This window comes from Octopus sinensis, linkage group LG22, assembly GCF_006345805.1.
Source record: "Octopus sinensis linkage group LG22, ASM634580v1, whole genome shotgun sequence".
NCBI lineage: Eukaryota > Metazoa > Mollusca > Cephalopoda > Octopoda > Octopodidae > Octopus > Octopus sinensis.
In genome coordinates, this window is record NC_043018.1 from 20,254,280 (window position 1) to 20,274,279 (window position 20,000).

The window sequence follows — 20,000 nt, forward strand, 5'->3', positions numbered from 1 at the left end:
TATGTATATGTGTGTGTATGTATATATGTTTGTATATATATATATGTGTGTATGTATATATATGTTTGCATATGTGTGTGTGTGTGTATGTATATATGCATGTGGTGTATATATATATATATATATATATATATGTGTGTGTGCGTTTGTATGTGTATATCTGTGTGTGTATGCACATATGTATGTATATTAATATATGTATATATGTTTGTATGTTTATGTGTGTATATGTATATGTTTGTATGTATATATATGTGCATCTATGTATGTGTGTGTTGTGTGTGTGTATATATATATATATATGCATGTGTATATATATATATATGTGTGTGTGTGTGTGTGTGTGTGTATGTATGTATGTATGTAATAATATACATTTCATATGTCTCAGGTGGTTGACTGTTGTATCCCCCACACCTGTTGGCATTGTTGCTTGGTTCTTTTTTTCTTTTTCTTTTTCTCTCTTGCATAATACTTACCACAACTAACCCAATGCTTTTATATAACATGTTTTGTATGTGTGCGTGTGTGTGTCTATATATATAACGTGGTGTATATATGTGTGCATTTATATGTATATGTATTTACATGTATCAATGAATATATGCCTGTGTTCACACACATAGACACTCTTTCAATAATGTCTACAGCTGCAGCACCTTTGTGACATAACGATTCTCACACAGGTATTGCATTAAGATTTTTGCTCAAAATATTTTCCTTTTTTTTTTTCGTTTTTTTTTTCTTTCACTTTTACTTTTGTGGTTTTTTTTTTTACATTCGCCATTTATCATAGGTGAATAAATACTTGGGTGTTGCGAAAGTATTTAGATAGGCCAGGCCCAGGCCACGCGAGGGTTTTCAGCAGAGTCATTCCACTTGCACAAACACTAAGAAGCAAAAGTAAATGAACACACCTCGTACAACAATGTACGCAATACAGTCTCCACCCACTCAGTAAATAACACACACTCACACACACACACACACTCACACACACACACTTTGAGCTTAGCAACAAATGATATAAACCAATACAGAAGACATTATTGTTACTGTTCAGTTAGATAATACGACACAACATAGATTTTGTGATTGATGTTGTATAAAGATATTGTGAGCGATGTATAATGGTGAGTGATGGCATATAAAGATTTGAGTGATATAGTGTAAAGGTATTGTGAGTGATGACATATGAAGATGTGAGTGATAGTACAAAGATTTTGTGAGTGATGTATAATGATGGTGAGTGATGGCGTATAAAAATTTGAGTGATGTATAATGATGGCGAGAAATGGCGTATAAAGATTTGGGTGATAGTGTAAAGATATTGTGAGTGATGTATAATGTATAATGATGGTGAGTGATGGCGTATAAAGATTTGAGTGATAGAGTATAAAGATATTGTGAGCAATGTATAATGATGGTGAGTGATGGCGTATAAAGATTTGAGTGATGTATTATGATGGTGAGTGATAAAGTATAAAGATATTGTGAGTGATGGAGTAGAAAGTTGGTGCATGATGGTGCATAGAAACATTGTGAGTGATGGAGTATAAAGATGTGAGTGATGGTATATAAAGGTACTGTAAGTAATGGAGTATAATGATATTGTGAGTGGTGGAGTATAAAGACATTGTGACATATAAAGATTTGAGTGATTGAGTATAAAGATATGATTGATGTAGTATAATGATATCGTGAATGATGAAGTATAAAAATATTGGAAGTGAGATGTCAAATTTGTCAACAAATTCAAACTTTTTTTTTTTCAATATAATTGAATTCCAATGAAAACTATTTAAGACATCAGTCGATTTAATTTTAATTTAAGACTTCAATCAGTCCAACGGCTTCCATTGTTTTATTTTGTACATCAGTTAATCAGCAAACATTTATTGTCTGCTGGTGACTAACTGTGAACTAACCGTAGCTGAGACTAGCATGGCATCACTGTTACTATTAGGTCAATGCTGACACCGAAGATTCTTGCCGATGAAGCAATGGTTTGGAGGTTTTCAAAGACAGACAATTGTGGGTACCCATTGATGTAGTTCAGCCAATCTCAGTTTCTTAATCTCTTGATCAGACATTGGTCAATTCTCTTTACTCACAGCAGTGCAAGGATTACATTATGATCTTTGTCATTCTGGGATCATGAGGTAAACCTTTTTCATGCCTTGATGATTTTGCACCCAAGGTATTTTTAAATGCAAGATTATATATTTACATAGGTTTTGTAGTTTAAATTGGATGCAAAATGAAACAATTGTAAGTGAAGATGATAATTAATTAATAGATTTATTTGTATCCATTGGATCTCTCCATTTCCAAACTTAATAATAATATTTGATATTTTATATAATATATTCATTGAAGAAATATCTCTTCAAAATACAATATATCAAACCAGGATATCTTGGATAAAAATATCTATATAATAGGTCTAAATATCCTCATAGTAACATACACACACACACACACAATGGGCTTCTTTCAGTTTCCATCTGCCGGATCCACTTAAGGCTTTGGTCAGCCTAAGGAGGCTGTAATCGAAGACATTTGCCCAAGGGGACAGAATGACAAAAAGATTCAGGTGAATAACAATAATACACCTATCTTTCAACTACCCTATGTGCTAGGCAAACTAAGAGACAGAATCACAAAAAAATTCAGGAGAATAATAATAATAATAATAATAATAATAGGCCAAATTTTCAGTTCCCATATTTGTTCACCCAAATTGCTACTTTCCTCATCACTTTCACCAGCTGGGTTTTTTGCATCATTCTCATCGTGTCTGCATAAGGGTAAACTCTTCGTCCAAAGAATAAATATCTATTTCTTTACTACCCACAAGGGGCTAAACACAGAGGGGACAAACGGATTAAGTCAATTATATTGACCCCCATCCTTTCAAGGTCGATAAATTAAGTACCAGTTACGCACTGGAGTTGATATAATCGACATAATCCGTTTGTCTGTCCTTGTTTGTCCCCTCTGTGTTTAGCCCCTTGTGGGTAGTAACGAAATATATATTGACCCCCAGTACGTAACTGGTACTTATTTAATCGACCCCGAAAGGATGAAAGGCAAAGTCGACCTCGGCGGAATTTGAACTCAGAACGCAACCGCAAGCGAAATACTGCTAAGCATTTCGCCCGGCGTGCTAACGATTCTGCCAGCTCGCCGCCCCAAAGAATAAATATCATCAATAATTTCCTCAGCTGTAAAGAGTCTCGGCCTTGCTCACTTACCAGTTGAAGTGCTGGGTTTGTTACAAGCTTGTTTCATTGTGAAAAAAAAAAAAAAAATCTATTTTTATTTTTTGATTAAAAGCAAAAATACACAACAGCTGTGTGTGGGGGACACTATTATGAATGAGTCATCAACTCACCTGACTACAAAGTCACAACGTTATCAGTTGTCTACTTTTAATATTGCGTCCCCTCTTTCCACACGTGTTGTTTGTTACTGTTTGAACAGGAATCCAGCAGAGAGTAAATTTAAGCTTTTACTTGTTTCAGTCATTTGACTGCGGCCATGCTGGAGCACTGCCTTTAGTCGAGCAAATCGACCCCAGTCTAGTACTTATTCTATCAGTCTCTTTTGCCAAACCGCTAAGTTACGGGGATGTAAACACACCACCATCAGTTGTCAAGCAATGTTGTGGGGACAAACACAGACACACAAACATATATGCACGCATACACATAAACTGAAAGAAGCCCGTCGTATATATATATATATATATATATGTGTGTGTGTTTGTGTGTCTGTGTTTGTCCCCCCAACATCGCTTGACAACCAATGTTGGTGTGTTTACATCCCTGTAACTTAGCGGTTCAGCAAAAGAGACCGATAGAATAAGTACTAGGCTTACAAAGAATAAGTCCCGGGGTCGATTTGCTCGACTAAAGGCGGTGCTCCAGCATGGCCGCAGTCAAATGACTGAAACAAGTAAAAGAGTAAAGAGTATATATATCTATACATATATACGACGGGCTTCTTTCAGTTTCCGTCTACCAAATCCACTCACAAGGCTTTGGTCGGCCTGTGGCTATAGCAGAAGACACTTGCCTAAGGTGCCAAGCAGTGGGAATGAACCTGAATTAATTAGGCAGTTTTTAGGTTTTCAAATAACTAAAATTGGCTCTTCTATAATATAATTGTCAGTTTCGTTAGAGTTTAATTTGAAAAATAACCAGTTACTCTTTTACTTGTTTCAGTCATTTGACTGTGGCCATGCTGGAGCACCGCCTTTAGTCGAGCAAATCGACCCCGGGACTTATTCTTTGTAAGCCCAGTACTTATTCTATCTGTCTCTTTTGCCGAACCGCTAAGTAACAGGGACATAAACACACCAGCATCGGTTGTCAAGCAATGCTAGGGGGACAAACACAGACACATACACACATATATATATATACATACGACAGGCTTCTTTCAGTTTCCGTCTACCAAATCCACTCACAACAAGGCATTGGTCAGCCTGAAGCTATAGCAGAAGACACTTGCCCAAGATGCCACGCATTGGGATTGAACCCAGAACCATGTGGTTGGCTAGCAAGCTACTTACCACACAGCTACTGCTGCGCCTGGAAATGAATTTAAGTTAATTTCCTTAAATAAAAATGATATCTGGTTGCTGTACATATCAAATGACTTTACGTTTGTTCAGAGAGATAAAGAAAATTTCTGAGAAATATATTTAATAACGAAGAAACGTTGCTACAAAGCCAGATTGAAAGTTAAGCCATGCTCTTTTGATACCAACCTGCCTTTGACCATTCCTCGATTTGTGATACAAACCTCCAGTTTTAATGTAATCTCAGTTGAAAATATCCATTAAAACTTCATGTTCATTGAAGTTTTAAATACCATTTTAATAATGGCAAAATTATTTTACTCTTTACTTGTTTCAGTCATTTGACTGCGGCCATGCTGGAGCACCGCCTTTAATCAAGCAAATCGATCCCGGGACCTATTCTTTTGTAAGCCCAGTACTTATTCTATCGGTCTCTTTTGCCGAACCGCTAAGTGACCGGGACATAAATACACCAGCATCGGTTGTCAAGCAATGCTAGGTGGACAAACACAGACACACAAATATACACGCACACACACATATATATATATACATATACACGACAGGCGTCTTTCAGTTTCCGTCTACCAAATCCACTCAGAAGGCTTTGGTCGGCCCGAGGCTACAGTAGAAGACACTTGCCCAAGGTGCCACGCAGTGGGACTGAACCCGGAACCATGTGGTTGGTAAACAAGCTACTTACCACACAGCCACTCCTGCGCCATTTATTATTTTATTAAACTTTTCGTTATTTTCAAAACTAATTGAAACAACTGCAGTCAGTTCCAACAGAAAAATGGTAACAAAAAGGTTAAATTCACTTGTCTTTAAGTAGCACCAGTTTAAATGATTCTTTAAATCTTTCGCTGTTTTCAGTCATTGGACCGTGGCCATTCTGGAGCACTGCTTTCAGTCATTTTAAGTTGATCATATTGACTTATTTTAATCTCGTATTTCTTTTGTCAATCTCTTTTTATTGAATTCCGAGATTAGAAGACTTAAAACTAACCAACACCTGTTTTGAGACCACAAGCATCACCACCATACACACCAATACAAACACACACACACATATACATGCATATGTGTGTGTGCATGTATGCCTGTATATACATATATGTACATACACACACACACACACACACACACACATGTACTCAAGTCTTTATGTCTTGTTTCAATCATTCGGTTACGGCCATGCTGGTGCACCACCTTGGCAGAGAAGAAGAAGAATGCGGGGGTGCCATGATAGTAGTATGTTAAATGGTCAAGTGCCCTGAGAGTGACCCATTGTGGATGATAGTAGTGATTGAATTCTTGAGACATCTCTTTTGAATGTTTTTTTTATAAAATTTGCGTCAGTGTTATTCTAAACGGCACTATATTAAAAGGCTTCTGTACAATTTCCATCTAAGTATCAGTTAAACTTTCCCAGCATGTTGTGCAGAGGAATTGAACCCAGGATTATGTGGAGGCAAGGCAAACTTCTTAAACCTCACTGCCATGCCTTCACCCCTATAAAAATTTCAGTTTACCAGTTCTCATAACAACAGAGTAATATCTGGAATCAACCACAAGAGGAAACGGTAAAAACAAATAAAGATGAATCTCATAACACGCAGCGAACACTTAAAAGGAAATGTATTCCTTTTGGCAATTGCTGGATATTATTGGAGAACTAAAACATTTACTGAAGGATTCTTTATTGTTTTTCCTATACGGATTTTCTTATATTTCAAATCCAATGTCAATAACGGTCCTAAAATATATATGATGAAATCCAGAACTGTAATTCTTCACTGTAAAATTATGATGCAGAATTTGTCAAACTCTGGTTAGATTTCGCTGCTAAAACTCAATCTGTGTTTGGTGATATATACCAGCTAAATGCCAAAAGTCTGTAACATTCTCCTATGTGTAGAAATATTAAACTGTTGACCCATTGAAGGAGCTTGTACATGTTCTCTTGACCTGGTGAAAATAGCAGCTAAATCTCCCTCAAATCATACCTTTCTGTAGTTGGGTTTTTCTTTTTTGATTCTCTTTTTTTTTAACCAATTAGTACAGGAGGGAAGGTCAGCTTTTGGAATTCTTTATATTCTTAGGGACTCTGAGACTGATGCAAGGATTAGATGAAGGTATCCTCAGAAACTTGAGGCCTGACCCAAAGTTTTTCCACTGAAAAAATTCTTCAAAAAGCACTCAAGGGCTGGGAGGGAGGTAATGTTGCATGGGGCAACAGATTAAGTTTGCAGCTCCAAGAACTCAGATGGCAAGGGGCCTTCATTTAAAAAAAACACAGATTAGATGATGTAGACATAGATACACAATCCCTTTAAAAAGAAAATGGTGATGGTCACATGTGGGATGGCAAAATATCAATGACAACAATATTAGAATGTTAATTTTTTATCTTTTACTTGTTTCAGTCAGTGAACTATGTCCATACTGGAGCTTCACCCTGAAGGGTTTTTTTTCTTTTATAGTCAGACAAATCAACCCTAGCATCTATGGTACCTGTTCTATCGACCTCCACTAAATTAAGGGGACATAAACAATCAACACTGGTTGTCAGGCATTGGTAGGCAGGACACACACACACATATATACATGTGTGTGTGTCAGATGTTTTTAACCTTCCATGAAATATTCTGAAGTGTAGTCTGTTCATTATGTTACAGCACAATTGTATTTATGAGTGTGTATATATACTTATACGTATATTCATTTACAGATGTGTGACAAATGATGTTGAACTTTTGTAACTAAGACAGATAACGAAATGGCTTCAAGCTAATGGAATAAACATCTATTCTCTCACTTCACTTCTCTTTCAATTTATGTATGAGCTTCCACACAACTTGCATCTCCCAAAATCGCTCACAAGGCACTGGTTGGCCCAGGGCTTTGTTAGAGGATACTTCCCCAAGGTGTCACACAATGGGACTGAACCCACAACCATGTGGCTGCTAATGCTGAACTGTTATAGACACAGGAAAACCAATTTCTCAAACAGTCAGTATCACCATCATCATCATTTTACATCTGGCATAGGTTGGAGGAATCATGCCAAACATGTGTTTTGTGGAGATTTCTATGGCTCGGTGCCTTTCCTAACACCAACCACTTTACAGAATGTATCAAAAGCATTTATTTATCTCTTGGTTTTTTGAGGGGTTTTCTTTTTTATGCCACCCGCCCAACAGAGTTTGCCAAGGCACTCAGCAAGAGTAAATAGCCCCCTCAGCTTATTCACCAACCAGCTTATAGAACTTTGGTTGCTTCTAAACCTATTTCTTTACTACCCACAAGGGGCTAAACACAGAGGGGACAAACAAGGCAAGACATAGGTATTAAGTCGATTACATCGACCCCAGTGCGTAACTGGTACTTAATTTATCGACCCCGAAAGGATGAAAGGCAAAGTCGACCTCGGCGGAATTTGAACTCACAACGTAACGGCAGACGAAATACTGCTAAGCTTTTCGCCCGGTGCGCTAACGCTTCTGCCAGCTCGCCGCCTTTTGCTTCTAAACCGCTGCCCCTCCACCCTTGCGGCACCAACCAGCACCAGTGAATTAGCTTACCATGTCACACACAAAAGACTAAACAGCCTTGATGACTGAAAGACTGACCAGGAGAGACAGAGACACACAAATAGACAGAGAGAGAGACAGGAGAGGAGAAGAGGAAGATGACAAGTGAGTTAAAGTATGTGGGGGTGGAACAGGTTAATTGTTGTGAGAGGAGAGAGAGAGAGAGATAGGGGTCAGTGTTAGGTGAGGAGTGTAATTAACCCTTTAGCATTCAGATTAAGTCAGCTTTAATCTAATTAAGTCAAATCCCGTGCAGTAAAATCTAATGCTTAATTCGAATAGTTTAGAATTAATCATGCATTACCTCATAGCTTTGAGATTTTGATGTGGTTGTTTATTTTTAGAATGATATTGTGGGGTGGTGCTCCAGCATAGCCACAATTAAATGACTGAAACAAGTAGAAGAATATATATATATATATATATATATAGGTGCAGGAGTGGCTGTGTGGTAAGTAGCTTGTTTACCAACCACATGGTTCCGGGTTCAGTCCCACTGCGTGGCACCTTGGGCAAGTGTCTTCTGCTATAGCCTCGGGCCGACCAATGCCTTGTGAGTGGATTTGGTAGACAGAAACTGAAAGAAGCCTGTCGTATATATGTATATATATATATATATGCGTGTGTGTGTTTTTGTGTCTGTGTTTGTCCCCCTAGCATTGCTTGACAACCGATGCTGGTGTGTTTATGTCCCCGTCACTTAATGGTTCGGCAAAAGAGACCGATAGAATAAGTACTGGGCTTACAAAGAATAAGTCCCGGGGTCGAGTTGCTCGACTAAAGGCGGTGCTCCAGCATGGCCGCAGTCAAAATGACTGAAACAAGTAAAAGAGTAAAGAGTAAATATATATATATATATATATATATCAGAGAGAGAGAGAGAGAGAGCACTGAAATCTACAAGATTTTTTCATTTTCTCTCTGTTTATTTTCTCTTATTCCTCTCTGTAGAAGAGCTTAGACTCGAAACATAAAAGACTTTTTCATTTTTCCTGAGCATCAAACTAATACACTTGCTTGTTGTTCATACACCTGTCTTCATCTTTTGTTTCTCTATAAATTTCAATTATATATATACATATATACTTATATATATATATATATACATATATATATATATATATATATATATATATATATATATATAATATCCCGGAAACAGCTGTAAGACCTTCTCTTTACGCTTTTACTCTTTTTTGCATGTTTCAGTCATTTGACTGTGGCCATGCTGGAGCACCGCCTAAAGTCGAGCAAATCGACCCCGGGACTTATTCTTTGTAAGCCCAGTACTTATTCTATCGGTCTCTGTTGCCGAACCGCTAAGTGACGGCGACGTAAACACACCAGCATCGGTTGTCAAGCAATGCTAGGGGGTCAAACACAGACACACAAACACATACATACATATATATATATATACGACAGGCTTCTTTCAGTTTCCGTCTACCAAATCCACTCACAAGGCATTGGTCAGACCGGGGCTATAGCAGAAGACACCTGCCCAAGATGCCACGTAGTGGGACTGAACCCGGAACCATGTGGTTGGTTAGCAAGCTACTTACCACACAGCCACTCCTCTTTATAAATGTTCTGAAAACTATTGACAGCCTTGAATTTTTTAATCTCATTCTGTTGATTATTATATATATCTATGCATGCTAATACACGCCCCACATTGGACTCCTCATTTGTATCATTATCAAACCTGGTCTATCCATAGCACTTACTCAGTGTTATCTGACTTTTTGGTTCTTCTTGACACAAATACCTCTCATACCCTTGATATATACATATATACATGCACACACACACACATATATATATATTACATACACATATATATATACATACATACGTTCACATATATATACATACATATATATATATATATATATATATTGAGTAGTTGAATGAATTATCTTATTAAGGATAATTCGAAAGATAACCGATACCTGGGTAGCAAATTCACATCAGAAAGAACATGGTTGAAGCTACGTCCCTAGGGCATAGACTACGTGTCTTCGTGCGGAAATTTGTATGTTTATTTTTAAATTATAAGTAAATGAAGAATGGAGTTGAACGACTAGTTAACAAATATCCTTTATTCTTGACATATGTTTCGAAGGCTGCATATTCCTAATTCCGAAGGAATAAGGAGTACATTATGCACATCTCTCATCAGGAAAATCAAGGAACTTATGTCGACATCAAAATGCACAAAAAACTTTTAGCTGACCGCTCTCAAGGAGCCCATGGCGATAATGAGTGTCTCTTTATAAGGAGTGACGTCAGAGTGGCTGAATGTAGAAGAATCTAGAGGGTTCTAATTCTGAACTTTTTCATATTTTGTTCGCCAAAGTCCCTTTAATAAATACAATCGTCGAAAGATCCTACAGGTGTTTACACTGGAAAAGACACACCTTTCACTCATATAAATAGTGACTAATATAGATAACCCCTCGATTTCCAAAAAAATTTTTTTTATATTTCACCCCAATAGTCAAAAAGATTTTCTTATATTCCCAATTACTACTATCCATTCTTGCGTTGCCTCTCACCTCGCCCGATTCTTTCTCCCTTTCGCTATCTACTTTCCTTTCTCTACAGTAAACATAATCGAACACACAGACACAGACCTCTCACCTCACAGCTGTCAGTTTTCTGACATCTACCCATCCACAAACACAATCACGCATTCAGACACACACATACACACATTAAGACAGTTATATACAGTCACACACACAGGCACTCATTCATAAAAGAAATCATTTAAACCCACCATTCTTTTGACCTGCACTCTCTCACCTTACTATTCTTATGCCTCCCTCCTCCTACTTCGTTTGAACCCTTGAACCTTTAGAACCTTCTAGATTCTTCTACATTCAGCCACTCTGATGTCACTCCTTATAAAGAGACACTCATTATAGCTATGGGCTCCTTGAGAGCGGTCAGCTAAAAGTTTTTTGTGCATTTTGATGTCGACATAAGTTCCTTGATTTTCCTGATGAGAAATCTGCATAATGTATTCCTTATTCCTTCGGAATTAGGAACATGCAGCTTTCGAAACATATGTTGAGAATAAAGGATATTTGTTAACTAGTCGTTCAACTCCATTCTTCATATACTTATATATATATATATATATTTATATATATATATATATATATGTCAGTAAAGTGGTTGGCTTTTTGAAGGGCATCCACCTGTAGAAACCAACCCAGAACAGACTATGGAACCTGGTGTGGTTGTTGCAAAGTGGGGGACAAACACAAAGACCCATGCACTGACACAGAAATACATATAGGCAACAGGCTTCCGCACAGTTTCCATCTACCGAATTCACCCACAGGGCATCAGTGAAGCTGGGGCTATAATAGAAGACACTTGACCATGGTGATGCACAGTGGGACTGAACCTGAAACCCCCATGATTCCAAAGCTAGCTTTTTAACTATACAGCCATGTGTGTGTGGCCTAATTCTGTCTTTGTTACATGTGCAAGATGGATAAAGTAAGATTTTAAATGCTTACAAAGATTCAATATAGTGTGGTTTATTTCTTTTCTTGTGTACAGATCAATACACTTATGGTGTTTCTTCATTTGTTCTTTGATTTGTAAACCAAATACTTCTAAACACTGTACGTGTCACATACCTGGTCGTAACAAACTGCGTGCATAAGTATAAGAAAGGACATCTTTGATTAGCTGTTGTCTATAACAAACAGAAACATATTGACTTATATTTGCATTTGATGTTGTTCTTTTAGAAGGTTAATTAATCGGCTTGGAGAAGCTTCCGAGTGTAAATTCAAAATACCATCGTTAATTTTATTTACTATTTCAGTATTGGTTTCTTGTTTTCTTTCTCACCACACACACACACACACACACAGAGGCATGGCTGTGTGGTAAGAAGTCTGCTTCCCAACCACGTGGCTCTGGGTTCAGTCCCACTGTGTGTCTTCTACCAAAACTTTGTAAGTGGATTTGCTTGACAGAAACTGGAAGAAGCATATCATATATATATATATATATATATATATATATATACTCTTTTACTTGTTTCAGTCATTAGACTGTGGCCATGCTGGAGCACCACCTTTAGTCGAGCAAATCAACCCCAGGACTTGTTCTTTGTAAGCCTAGTACGTATTCTATCAGTCTCTTTTGCTGAACCACTAAGTTACAGGGATGTATACACACCAACATTGGTTGTCAAGTGATGTTGGGGGGACAAACAGACACACAAACGTATACACACACACACATATATATATACATACACACACACACACACACACACAGAGGCATGGCTGTGTGGTAAGAAGTCTGCTTCCCAACCACGTGGCTCTGGGTTCAGTCCCACTGTGTGTCTTCTACCAAAACTTTGTAAGTGGATTTGCTTGACAGAAACTGGAAGAAGCATATCATATATATATATATATATATATATATATATATACTCTTTTACTTGTTTCAGTCATTAGACTGTGGCCATGCTGGAGCACCACCTTTAGTCGAGCAAATCAACCCCAGGACTTGTTCTTTGTAAGCCTAGTACGTATTCTATCAGTCTCTTTTGCTGAACCACTAAGTTACAGGGATGTATACACACCAACATTGGTTGTCAAGTGATGTTGGGGGGACAAACAGACACACAAACGTATACACACACACACATATATATATACATACACACACACACACACATATATATATATACACACACATATATACGAAGGGCTTCTTCCAGTTTCTGTCTGCCAAATCCACTCAAAAGGCTTTGGTCAGCCCAAAGCTATAGTAGAAGACACTTGCCCAAGGTGCCACGCAGTGGGACTGAACCCAGGACCATGTGGTTCGTAAACAAGCTACTTACCACACAGCCACTCTTATATATCTTCATCATCATCATCATTGTTTAATGTCTGTTTTCCTTGCTGGCATGGATTGGACAGTTTGATAGAAGATGGCAAACCAGAGAGCAGTCCAGGCTCTAATGTCCGTTATGGCAGGGTTTCTACAGCTGGATGCCCTTCCTAACACCAACCATTTTACAGAGTGCGCTGGGTGCCTTTTACATGCAACTGGCACAACCAAGATACCTTGTGCCTTGCTGTAATCAAGGAGACCCTTCCTCCACAGCAGGAGTATTTCAACCCCACTCCACCCTGGTGAAGAGGATTGGCCTTTGCTACATAAAAGCACCCAGAACACTGTAAAGTGGTTGGCATTAGGAAGGCCGTCCAGCAATAGAAACCGTACCAACTTAGACTGTCCTTGAGCAAAACATTTTATTTCACATTGCTCCAGTGCACTAAGCTGGCAAAAATGAGTACCTGTATTTCAAAGGGCCAGCCTTGTCACACTCTGTCTCTTCCTGAGAAACTACTTTAAGGATACACGTGTCTGTGGAGTGCTCAGCCACTTGCATATTAATTTCACAAGCAAGCTGTTCCATTGATTGTATCTGCTGGGACCCACACTGTCATAACCGACAGAGTGCTCTTTGATGTATATATCATATATACATATATGTATGTGATATATATCATATATACATATATATATCATATATATATATATATATATATATATATATATGTGATATATATCATATATATATATACATATATATATGTGGTATATATCATACATATATAATTTGTGTGTGTGCATGTTACTACCTTGTTGCCTCCACATTGCATAATACTTGTGAGTGAATGTTACCCTCATGCAAGTAGACTTCTTTGTTTCTTATCTTCCAAGACACATCTAGTAAAGGGACAAAGATTACTTCACTTGGAAACAGGTGAGGGTTAAAGACAGGAAGAGCATCTGGCTTTAGAAGCTCTGCTTTAACAAATACCATCTGACCCATACAAGCATGGGAAAGCGGACATTAAATTGATGATGACGACAATGGAAGCCATCTCCAATTTTTAAAGACTGCGTCGCATTTTATATGCGTGTTTTCTGTTTTAATGAACCATAAACTAATGCAAAACCATCGCATATGAACATTCAGAATCTGTTTCTAAACACACACAAACGCATATACAAACACACGTGCACTCTGCAACTGCCGCTACACACAAGTGGCTCTCTGCTCACGATTACAACAAAGGCTGTTCAAATTATAATTAAGTACTTGTATCTGTTTTCAAGACACACAATGCAACATAAGACCGCCCCACACACATTTTATGTTCGAAATTCTTCTACACTATCTCTCTCTGTCTCTCTCTTTTTCCTCGCTCGCATATACAAATACACATTTGCATTTTGCAACTGGTGCTATGCAAGCAGTTCTCCGCTCACCATTTTACCAATGGCTGTTCAAAGCAGAAATTCAAGTACTTTTAATGAATTCTTTCAGCAGAGATAATATCTATTGACATAGATATAAAATGTCAGCCTGTAGATGGTTTTGCAGGATCGGGTTCCCCTTCAGAATCAGATAATGCAGCAAGTGTAATATGCAGTTATCTACACTAATTAAATATGCCCTGATAAAATAGTTTTAATTTGAAGTGATTATATGAGCGTTATCTGTATCGTAGATGCACCTATCATCTGTTACCAAATTAATGAGGATAATAATATACGTACGGGCGTACGTGTGCGAGTGTTGTGTGTGTGTGTGTATAGAAGTAAGCGTGTGTTTGAACATGAGTAAGCATGAGTGTGTATGTGTGAGAGAGAGTGTGAGTGAACATGTGTCTAAGTGTGTATGTGTGATGTGTATGGAGATGAGAGAGGTAGTGAGTGCTGTGCACCAGTATATGTTTGTGTGTTTGAACATGAGTAAGCATGAGTGTGTATGTGTGAGAGAGAGTGTGTAAGTGTGTATGTGTGATGTGTATGGAGATGAGAGAGGTTGTGAGTGCCGTGCACCAGTATATGTATGTATGTGTGTATGTGTGTGTTAGAAAGCGATCGAGCGAGCGAGAGAGAGAGGTGTGTGTGTGTGTAAATATTTCAGCTGTTCACAAAGACAAGCAACTAAAACCACTTCTTTACCAAATGCTGTCTAATTATTTTATCAATTGGAATCTCACTACACATACCTGTTGTCATTTGCTGTTCTCAGTGGCAGTGGTTGTAGTGGTGGTTGTGGTGGCAGTGGTGGCACTAATAGTAGTGGTGACATTGTTTAGTCCCAAAACAGCCCTGGTTGAACATAAACCTGTTATCAAAGACATTCCAGCTGTGGCCACCACCCCCTCTCATGTTTCCTTTCTCTACAAGCCTAGTGCACCCCCATTTTACATAATTGCAATCTGTCCTTCATTTTTTTTAAGCCAGTAAGATTTGTTTGGAGGAGGAGATTTAGTTTCTACTTCTAACAGGCAAATCATCATCATCATCATCATCATCAAATGTCTATTTTCCATTCTGGCATGAGTTGGATGGTTTGACGAGAGCTGGCAAGGCCAGGGGTCGCACCAGGCCCCATTACCTGTTTTCACATGGTTTCTATGGCAGGATGCCCTTCCTAATGCCACCCACTCCATAGAGTGTACTGGCTGCTTTTTTATGTGGCACCAGCACTTGTATCAATTCTGCTCTGGTGGATGGGTTTTCTTGAGTACACCAACACACCAGGTACCTCAGTCCTTGGTCATCTCCTTCATGAGGCTCAGTGTCTTGAAATCAGTCCTCAATACTTCATCCCCTGTCTTCCTAGGTCTCTTCCACAAGTTCCATCCACTTTTGTATGTCTAACGCCAACCACTTACCAGAGTGTACTGGGTGCTTTTTTACATGCCACCAGCAGGTGCATTACCGCAGTATTGGTATGGATGCTTTTTTAAGTGGCACTGGCACCTGAAAGGACCGGCCTGTATATGTGGAAGACAACGATTTTAATTAGCTTGATGTGTCTTATCATCATCACCATCATCATCATCCGCTTTCCATGCTGGCATGGGTTGGACGGTTCAACTGGGGCCTGGGAAGCCAGAAGGCTGTACCAGGCTCCAGTCTGATCTGGCAATGTTTCTATGGCTAGATGCCCTTCCTAACACCAAGTGCAGCAAGTCACCACAGTCCTGGTCCCTTGTTATTTCTTCAATGAGGCTCAGCATCCAATGATCCTTTTTCACCACTTCATCCCATATCTTCCTAGGTCTACTCCTTCCACAGGTACCCTCCATCCACAATTATAGCTTAGCACTTCTTTACGGAGCTGTCTACATCCATATGCATCACACAACCAAACCAGCATAGTCTTCTCTCTTGCATTTGGGCATCAAATTCCTCTTATACCCAACTTTTCCATCAACACACTAGTGCTCTGTTGCACATCCACTGGGACATACTAGTTTCTTGTTGACTTGCAGGTGATATAAATTGACGTTATTTAACCCCAGATGTTCTGAAGATGGTAAAAGTTTTCTGAGGAAGAATTAATTTAGCTCAACATTAACATTCTGTTTTTAGTTTTGTGTGAAAACCTGTTGACCTTGGTAGAACCTGAACTCAGAACGCCAAAATGTTAACCACAAATCACTTCAGATGATGTTCGAAATGTCAGTGATGTGGTTGTTTATTTTTAAAATTACAGTGTAGGGTAGGTTTGAGAGGTCAGATCCAGCCAGTTTGAATATAAAACAAACAGAATATAGCGCAGGAGTGGCTGTGTGGTAAGTAGCTTGTTTACCAACCGCATGGTTCCGGGTTCAGTCCCACTGCGTGGCACCTTGGGCAAGTGTCTTCTACTATAGCCTCGGGCCGACCAAAGCCTTGTGAGTGGATTTGGTAGACGGAAACTGAAAGAAGCCTGTCGTATATATGTATGTATATGTATGTGTGTGTCTGTGTTTGTCCCCCTAGCATTGCTTGATAACCGATGCTGGTGTGTTTACGTCCCCGTTACTTAGCGGTTCGGCAAAAGAGACCGATAGAATAAGTACTGGGCTTACAAAGAATAAGTCCTGGGGTCGATTTGCTCGACTAAAGGCCGTGCTCCAGCATGGCCGCAGTCAAATGACTGAAACAAGTAAAAGAGAGTAAAAGAGTAGAATATTTTGGCTGGATGTGCCTTGTTTAATACCAAAAGAGTTAAGTTCTCCTGTGAAAGAATTTTGTATCTAAGAATAATTTTGGATCTGGATTTTGGATTTAACTCCTATTATAGAAATACAATGGGTCTTGAATAAATTTTGCAATGATAAAACTTCACAATATCTTACAATAGAATTTGAATTTCATTTTATTTATTCTTTTGTGTAACATTTTGTATTCCAACAATGCTTCAGCCTATAAAGGAAATGTTTTGTATCTTAATTGAGTTTATTTCTTTTAAAAAGGTCATTTGTTAAGTTGCTTTAGGTGTTCGGTCTTTTAGATTCACCTCCAACATGTTTTCAGATTCTTGAAATGGTAAACAAAGCTATTTTCCTTCTATATTAATTCACTTTTTATAGCCTTTTTTTTTTGCTTTTTTCAGTTTGTGGAATTTGCCTTATGTCTGTTTGTAATTTTTTTAATAAAGACTATTTCCAAAAAGCCACAAGGGCATAGATATAGCCTTCAACTTTATTGGTGCCAACCCTCCTTAGCCCCCCCCCCCCTGTTCCACAGTAGAAACTTCCTGTTTTAAACTCCTGTGAATTGAAATCCATAAATATTTCATTTCCATTTACATTCCAAAAACCAGCTTTTACTCTTTTACTTGTTTCAGTCATTTGACTGCGGCCATGCTGGAGCACCACCTTTAGTCGAGCAAATCGACTCCAGGACTTATTCTTTGTAAGCCTAGTACTTATTTTATCGGTCTGTTTTGCCGAACCGCTAAGTTACGGGGATGTAAACACACCAGCATCGGTTGTCAAGCGATGTTGGTGGGGACAAACATATACACACACATACATATATACGACGGGCTTCTTTCAGTTTCCGTCTACCAAATCCACTCACAAGGCTTTGGTCGGCCCGAGGATATAATAGAAGAGACTTGCCCAAGGTGCCACACAGTGGGACTGAACTTCGAACCATGTGGTTGGTAAGCAAGCTACTTACCATGCAGCCACTCCTGCGCCTTTTACATTTTTATAATTTCTGTTTGATTTACACTTGTCTATATACATTAAGAAATGGAGTCTCCGTACGTTTTATATATATTTCATCAAATATTACAAGCAGCCAAACTTACTGTAACCATCATGGTATAGGTAGAAGTGAAACATTCTTTGTGGTGAGTTAAAAGGACCAAGCAAATACCTAACTGATGTGTCACTGAGCAACACACTCTTTTATATCTTAACTAAAAAGAAAAATATAAAACCTTTATCAAAATAAATGTATTGAATGCAAAATACAGAAAATTATAAGGTATATGTCAAAATAAATCCTGATTATGCTTGAGTAATATACACCCACATATACAGAGAGAGACAGACAAACAGACACTCACACACCTTACTTATGCTGGATGAAGGAGAAAGGAGTGTTCAACACATAAGTTCTACAAAAACATTGTCCATGCCTTAAAGTTGCTGGCCTTGAACTAAAATTTTAATCTTTTGTTGTTGTTATTACTTCTGCCTTAGCAAAGGCTGAGGTATTGTTTTTTAGTCGTGTTTGTTTGTCCGTGGACACGATATCTCAAGAACTGCCAAATGGATTCGGATTAAACTTTCAGAGATGTTTGGCCTTGTGACTGGCACGAACTGATTAGATTTTGGGATTGATCAGGTACCGGACAAGGATTGTGGATTATTTGTTATATTTACTTTACTTGAAGTATTACAATCTTAAGTTCACTTTCAAGTCTTTCTCTGATTATCTCCCTTGACAGCACGCTCATGGTTTCCACATAAGTTTTGGCAGTCTTACTATTTCCAAAATTTTATTTTCATTTCTCTCTTATTAATTTTACTCGCGTCTCCATCTTAGTAGAAACTGATGGATAAAGAAATCAAACTACATAACCAAATGGCAGCAGAACTGTTCTGAAATTAAATAGTACCAACATATTCAGTATCAATAATAAATTTAATCTATCCCTGACAATTTTTAATTTTACTAATTTTGAATATATTGCTCCTGATTAAAACCTCTTACCTACTTGATAATTGCATTGCTAGCTCTGCTTTGAAGGAAGCTGTATTTCTTGAACTCAACTTTTTGTGCGCAATGACGTTGTTAAACCTCCGTTAACAGCACCGTATGCAGGTCCTTTCCGTTTTCTTTCATGCACAGATAAATTTTTCACTTTAGACTAGACCCTTAATGGCTGTAAACACACTATCAGTGGATAGACTAAAAAAAGACCTTCATAGAGGAAACTGTCCCTGTTCCCACTGCAGATGACACACACAACATTACAAATATGGCCCACACACTCACCTTCACATTCTATGACTACCATGGGATCAACCAGGTACTGGACAAGGATTCTGGATTATTTTTCTGGGTTTTTTTTTTTACTTAATTTTTGAGAGTTCATTTTTAATATTCTCATTTGTGAGAGCAGTCGAGTTTATTTCAGATATTCTCATTTTAAAAACCATCTCCAACTAATCGTTGAGAGGACGTTAGAGTTGCCTTGGCAGAGGTTTGCACTCTCTCAGTGCTCTTGGTATTATATTTTATTGTCTTTGCTCAGCTTCTAACACTGGAGATGTACTATGCTGTCAGCTGTTCACTACCAGTGAACTAAGGTAACACCCCTTATTTTTCAAGCACCATCTTGATTATTCGAGCGGTTCTAAGCAGTGCTGTTTTCTGCGAGTGCTCCACTCTTATTGCAGCCCCTATTTGTTCCGTGTACTTCTGAAGACTTTTACTCACTGTCCCCAGGGCTC

The 20,000-nt window shown here is 38.3% G+C and overlaps 1 protein-coding gene across 5 annotated transcripts in view; it reads left to right on the top strand.

Moving 5' to 3' along the window:
- LOC115223120 (alpha-1,6-mannosyl-glycoprotein 2-beta-N-acetylglucosaminyltransferase-like) overlaps positions 1-20,000 on the top strand; it is a 635,056-nt gene that overhangs the window by 584,019 nt on the left and 31,037 nt on the right. The gene's annotated exons all lie outside the window — the stretch shown is intronic.